General features: G+C 39.5%; 1 protein-coding gene across 3 annotated transcripts in view; it reads right to left on the bottom strand.

The window, feature by feature from the left end:
• ADD3 (adducin 3) overlaps nt 1-6,702 on the bottom strand; it is a 101,118-nt gene that overhangs the window by 66,373 nt on the left and 28,043 nt on the right. For all 3 annotated transcript variants that reach the window (XM_014958753.1, XM_014958793.1, XM_014958763.1), the window contains exon 2: nt 1,154-1,198. The gene's annotated coding sequence lies outside the window, so the exon portion shown is untranslated. The remainder of the gene's footprint in view (nt 1-1,153; nt 1,199-6,702) is intronic.

Genomic DNA, 6,702 nt, shown 5'->3' with positions numbered 1-6,702 from the left:
GGGCAGAGAGCTCCAGAGTTCACACATCGCTCATAAGGAACAATTTCATGCACTCTGAGTGGAGGAAGGTAGCTCGGCACTATTCAATTTGAAATGCACAGAAGTATGCATAAGCTTTTATTAACACAAGTCATTGTCTTTACATTTTGATAAAGTGGTAATGTTTTGACTCCTTCCTTGCTTCTGCCTCATAGTGTTGCAACTGCAAGGTACAAGTAGCATTTCAAAGGTAGTATTTCACAGCAAATAAAGGAAAAAAAACCCACAAACTTTTCTCCAACTCAAAAAAATTGCCCCAAAAGAATCCCAGACACGTGTAAGCAATAGGATTAATCCAATATAGTCTTTTAAATGCCACAGTAGGCATGAAAACATAAGTTGTAACGCTGTCTTATTTCAATCAAGGACTAGGGAGCTATAGAAAACACTAGTAGAAAAAAAAAAAAAAAAGTACTTCAGATAAGAGACTCTAAAATCCCTAAAAGATTGCTGCCTATTATTATAAAAATGAAGACCACAACACAATATATGCTCACTGTACTACAGCAACGCTTGTAAGACATTGTAGTCAGAAGTGTCTGAAAAAGGCATGAAAAAACCCAGTCCCTCATTAATAAAATACAGGCTACTGCTCAGGTTTTGCTGTCTTCATGCTCTTCCATCTGCATCTTTAGGAACTGCACATGTAATGGTTAATAACGTGATGAAGTCTGCTAATAACTGTGAGGAATTAGCAGACTTCAGCAAGCAACACATTCACTCATCTTTGAGGATACTTCTCACCAGCTGGTCGGTGTGACAGCCGTACAAAGAGGTGACATCCACCTCACTGTGGTTGGAACTCGGAGGACACCTCGATATTCTTACAAGTAAGAAATTCCATTACACATTTAGAGCAAATGTTATGCAGTGTTGTTCAGACTCTTGCACTCACACCAAACCTAAGCTACAGTTTCATCCCACAAAAGTATTTTGCACAACATTAATGAGATTAAAGTTATTGTGTTGGGGTTTTTTTGTCTGTGCTTTTTAATAAAACCACTTGAAAGAAGCAGTTTGTGGATTCAATTCCCCTCCTCTCCCTTAAAATCATTACACTAAATAACAAGCAAGAACACAGCCAAGAATTCAGAGAGTAAAATATTTTAGGTACCTTGATTTTTTTCACAGCTCTCCTTGCTCTAGTAATGTAGTTGACCTGTAAAACAGAAGAAAGAGATTACTGACTCCTGGTAGGCTTTCCAATATTACTGGAATATACTGTACACTTGAAACTTAAGAAAGCATTATCACAGCACTTAATTTCTTAAACTCCTTGTCAGAATATTTCACTGAATTACATTTTACTTTGTCACCATATAACGCATTTTTCATCAAAAAAAAAAATAATCTCAAAGGGAAGCCTCATTTAAGCACACCTGGTTGGGAATCTTGCTCCTTTGCCTCATGCACACTGGGTTACAAATTGGAAAGTAAAATCCAGCCTACCTGCTGCATTTCTAAAATACAGCACAGCAGCCAGAATCCCCAACTCCTGCTGTAGCCCCACAGAAGTGGAATCGAGCAGCTGCTCTGCTGCCAAGAGGGCAGGCTCCGGTGGGGTGGGGAGCCAGGGAAAGGAATACAAAAGTGCTTTTTGAGGGCTGACAACTCCTGATGTGCAAAGATAAGGAAACAACTGCCTTGCTCTGACCCCTTCCCACCACTCAGCAGCTATGGGTGCTGGTCTTGCCACCGTCTTCTAACATGGAAGTAAAATGAGTAAATTAAATAGCAATTGTTTGCTACTAACATCTTTTGTCTTCTCAGTCTTTGAGCACAAGTCACCTTCAAACAAACCTGACAAATTTATTCCCATCATCTTCCTTTTTCCCTCAACCAGTCTTCCAAGGAAAAACAGTGATTTGCTGGAGGACAGGGGCCAGACTCCTTGATTTCGTACACACATGCAAAACATATGCTACATTTTCTTTTTTAAGATCCATACATTGCAAATTAGACATTTTATGCATTGTGAAAACACTGAGCTGAGCCTACCATCAGGCACATGCGGTGCTTCTCACCAGCCTGTTAAGCCATTTTTACTCATCAGATTGTAACAGCCTCTTTCAACCATCACCAGCTTTTCCTTGTTACTCTTCCTTGACTTCAGTACAGTCCCCTCCAGCATTACTGTTCAGTAACTGTACATTCAGTCCCAGTACATTGTAATACAAATACTTCACCCGTTTCAACATTTCAGCTGGCTGGCTATCCCACTGCCCATCATCACTGAAGGTGGATTATTCAACATTCTCTATGAATTTCAGCTGTAAAAAATTAACTTCCAAAAAAGCAATGTGCCCAAAAAGAAGGCAAGTAGAATTACCTAAAATTAACATAAGACATTATTGTCACAAGATACTCTGAAGCAAAACCCAAACAGTTCAAGAGAATCACGGTTAAAATTTTATTGCACGTGTGCTTAAATTGTCTGTTTTCCCTGAATTACTGTGTTACAGAAAGTCCTTTCCTTGCTCACTTGAAAAGTAAATGTTGCCATAAATATGGCATTATTTTCAGCAAGTTCCTATTTAGGAATGAACAATGTATTTATACTCAGTATTAATACAGGTAAACAGCCCCAAAACTATTTGATCTACTTTTAGACCTGACGTGAATACAGATTTAGGGAACAGAATTGGCTCTAGCCAGGTACTCTGCGTGGGGCTTGGGCATATTTGCCTATTTTGCTGCCCTGCCAACTGCTCCCTGGCAGAGCACACAAAGCCATGGCAGCGACTGGGGAAAGAGGAGGAAGCGTATTGGCACCAACATCTCCTGTTAGAGCAGGAGCCCTCCACAGCGTCAGGAATTTAAACACTTTACCGTGACTCTTTATTCTTGGCACGAGTACAGTCTATTTTTCATCTACTTCACACCGCTAGAGATAAGAGAATGCTATTTCCATGCAATTCCTGATACGTTATTTTAAGCGTAACCATCACCCGCAAGAAGAGATCCCGCCTTGCAGGCTCCCAGCTACTATTTCTAGAGGGCATTGGTAGATCACTCTCAGACATGAAAATTTAATATTTTCCCCAGTTTTGTCAGCTCTGGGTCCAGTCACACTGGTTGCCAGGACCAGTGGTGCCTATTTACAATGGTGTTTAACACTACTGTACCCCCTCCAGAGTTGCACAGTACCCGTCACTCCTATGGGGGCCGGTACCCCCAGATAAGTGATGGCCAGCTTGCTCGGTCGTGTCCCCACCGCTGGGCACTGGAGAAGTTGGAGACCTTACAGCTCTCAGCAGGAGGCAGCAGGCCATACAGCTGAAGCCAGGAACCATGAGAGTCAAAAAATCATATGCTTTTGAGCAGATTTTTTTTCGCAAGCTCTTTGCTACAATCCCTTTCTTCTTCACGTTCCTTCTCCCAGGATCACAGAATACCTCAATGCACTTTCACAAGTTCTTCCTCCCTCCCCAATTTAAAATCCTCCTTATTAAAAAAACACCACCAACAACAAGAAAAAAAACCCCTCCACAATTGTAAAATTACTGTGACATTTGGTGCCATGACCTAATTCACTCTGCTTAATCCATCGGGGTCTTTTCATCCCACTCTACCCACCCCTTGAGTACGGGCAAGAAACTCTTTGAGGTAGGCACGGGCCAGCAGTTGTCCTCACTGGACTTACCACTGTTCAGGCCATAGTCTTAGCCCTTACTCGTGAATTAAATGCCTCTATGGCCAAAATCAAATCATACATCCAGTAGCAAAGGACGTAGATTGTATCAAGGATGGGAAAAAGAAAATCTGAAAAGGAGTAAGTGTCACACAGTAAAGAAACAACTCAATGCCAGCTCTCAGATCAGGGAAAATAATAACTGAAAGGCATTTGTGGATGAATAAATTAGGAAGAGAGATAGATTTTAACTCAAAATATGACAGCAGCAAGACAAATATTGAATGTGAGCAGCTTCAAAAAAAATTGGAATAGATCTGAATTAATGCATATGTCAGAAATCAGACATATTACATAAATCCAAATAGGATATTGAAAATACAAGTACAAATTAAATGTTAAATGAGGGCTTCAACCTGTAAGACAAAAGGATTTGTGTGTCAGAGATACCATGTCTCTTCTTGAGAATTCAAGTGCAAAAGCCACTTGGTTATTTGAGAGCTAGCTCTTCCCTGCTCAGAGAAGCAACATTTTAGGCCTACATCCAGAAACTACAAGTAATCACAATGATGGATAGTCAAGAAATGGATGGGATATCCCCAAAAAATACCTCCTGCAATGAAAATATAATCTTCTTCAACTACTCATATTATAATGGTTGATCAGCATATATTAGGAAAACACAGTTCTGGTTTGAATCCAAAACTTGAGTAGAAAAAGCAAAGCCCTGGTAAATATTTAAGAGAATTTTGAGTCCGAACTGGAGAGCTCGTAACTAATTTCTTTTTTTAACAAACAAAGCCATCAAATGATTGTGCAACTCTAAGAGCCCTTAAGGAAACAATTGGGAATTTTTCATAACATGGTATTTCCTTATACCACTGACCACAGGAATGCAAACAGTTCCACCAAACAGAGATTTCTTCATTGGAAACAACTGACAATCTAACCATGTTTCCATCTTTTCCACTCTCAGTGCTCAGCATACAAAACAGATGATATAATAGGATGCAGAAGTGTCATACCAGGCCCATAAGGTATCTTTACTAAAACTCAGCACCTAAGAGTCTTTACAAGGATATATTTCCTGAGGATTAGAGAGAACTTATGTTTAATTATTGAGCATCTTTGTCTAATCAAAATTTGTTTTTCTGCTGCGATTTCTGCTTATTTATTGGATTTTCCCAGAATACTTTTGGCATCCCTAGCAACCAGAAATAGACCCTTAGCCCCAGTCATAACTCAGTAGATCAGTAACAAGCCTCAATCCTGCAGCATTCCCTGACAGTAAGACAGGTGACACTAGCAAGGAGCACTGGCACAAAACCAAGGATTGTTCCTCAACTTTCCAAGAGGAAGAAAAAGCAGTACTACTGGCAGTATACCCCTTGTACCTTATACAGTATGCTCCATGTTGATCTAATCAATAATTTCCTCCATTTCAGATTCAGAAACTTCTGAAACTTCAGAAACTTTCAGATTATTTTTTTCAGTAATGTCAACTGATACTATGAATTCCCCCAAAAGAAGCTGGAAACAGGCAATGGCACTCAGTACTCATACAGGCCTTCGGATCCTGCATGAGGAGACCAAGTATCAGAGATACCCCAAGGGAAAAGCAATGCAGTCCTTACAAAGGGACTTAATTTTCTTGACAGATAATTAACAAGTCACTATCACAGAGAAAGCAATTTACACCCTGTGCCCAGCTTCTTGCTGCGAAGAAAGAAAACCAGAAGAAATGAACATACATAACGGTAAAAACAGAGAGTATCATCAGAATTCAGGAAGGCACCAGGAATGCTAAAAGGTACTAATCATAGGCACCCTGACAAATATCTGTCATTGCAAATTTGCAGCTCAATTAAACCAAGATTTTAATCAGGGTTACAACTGTACTTAATTCTCTCCATTGCAGCTGAAGGAAAGCAAGGGAAATAAGTCATAAAAACAGAACAAAACCGAAATGTGCTACAAAAAGACCAAATTGCTTTCAGAAGGAAAAACCAAAACAAACAAAATCCATAAAAGACAAAGCTTTATAGAGTTAGTGGGCCAAACAAGTCAAGGATTTTGGATGGTAGAGAGGACAGACAAATGTCTTAACTTAAGATAGAGACTTTTTTCTTTTTGTTAAAAGACTCTACTTGTGTGGGAGGGTGTTTACAATCTATGGCAGAGGGATTATTACCCTGGTAGTCAAGGAAACCACTCTTACAATTACACGACTCCAAATTTTGGAATTCCCCATCTAGGAGGGAACATGGAAAAATCCTCCACGCTGGTTAAAAAGTGGAATGGGACATGTCTCTGGTGTTCCATGTGTGGGCAAGCAGAGCCACAGGGCTTTGACAACAAACTCGTCCCAATGGCACCGTGGAGGAAGAGCTCACCATCAAAAATGAAAAGTATCTATACTGTACTTTAATCTTCTGAGATTATAAATGATAAAACAGCCAGTGCAAGTGTCCCATAATATTTTCACATAGAAAACCATTTACCAGGAGTTACTGAACAGCCAGCTAAAAATTTCAAGCTAGGTTTCATTTGAGCTATCACATCTCTTGATCTTTTCTTTCAGAGATGTGTATTAAACTCTCTAAGTGCTGACCTTTTGTCACAGCACACTCTTGAGAACTCAGCTTTTCTGAAGTTACAAACATGTGAACTCTCCCTTCCTTTTTAGATGCTGCTGAAGATCTAAACATAAATTATCCAAAGAATCATCTTGCTTTAATTACAAGTAGTACAGCAAAAATTATTCTTCCAGTTATTATCTTAACTAGATAACCAAGTAAACCACATCAGCTGATAGGCATAAGTCTGTGCTGAGCTTTAGAAGATTACTCATACTCAAAACCTACTTTTTATTATTTATTACTGTCAGCATCCTAGAGAAAAACATGCACCAAAAGCTTTTCAGTTTAATCTTACTGGTGATACTATAAAGAATTACTCAAACCCTGCAGCCTGTAAGGCAAGGCAGTAGTTAGAACACACCACATATTTCCACAATTAGAACATAGTAATAT

Source organism: Calidris pugnax, unplaced genomic scaffold (genome assembly GCF_001431845.1).
Source record: "Calidris pugnax isolate Ruff unplaced genomic scaffold, ASM143184v1 scaffold4, whole genome shotgun sequence".
In the NCBI taxonomy this organism is placed as follows: domain Eukaryota; kingdom Metazoa; phylum Chordata; class Aves; order Charadriiformes; family Scolopacidae; genus Calidris; species Calidris pugnax.
The sequence above is the reverse complement of the archived record's forward strand: the minus strand, read 5'-3'. Positions and strand labels throughout refer to the sequence as shown.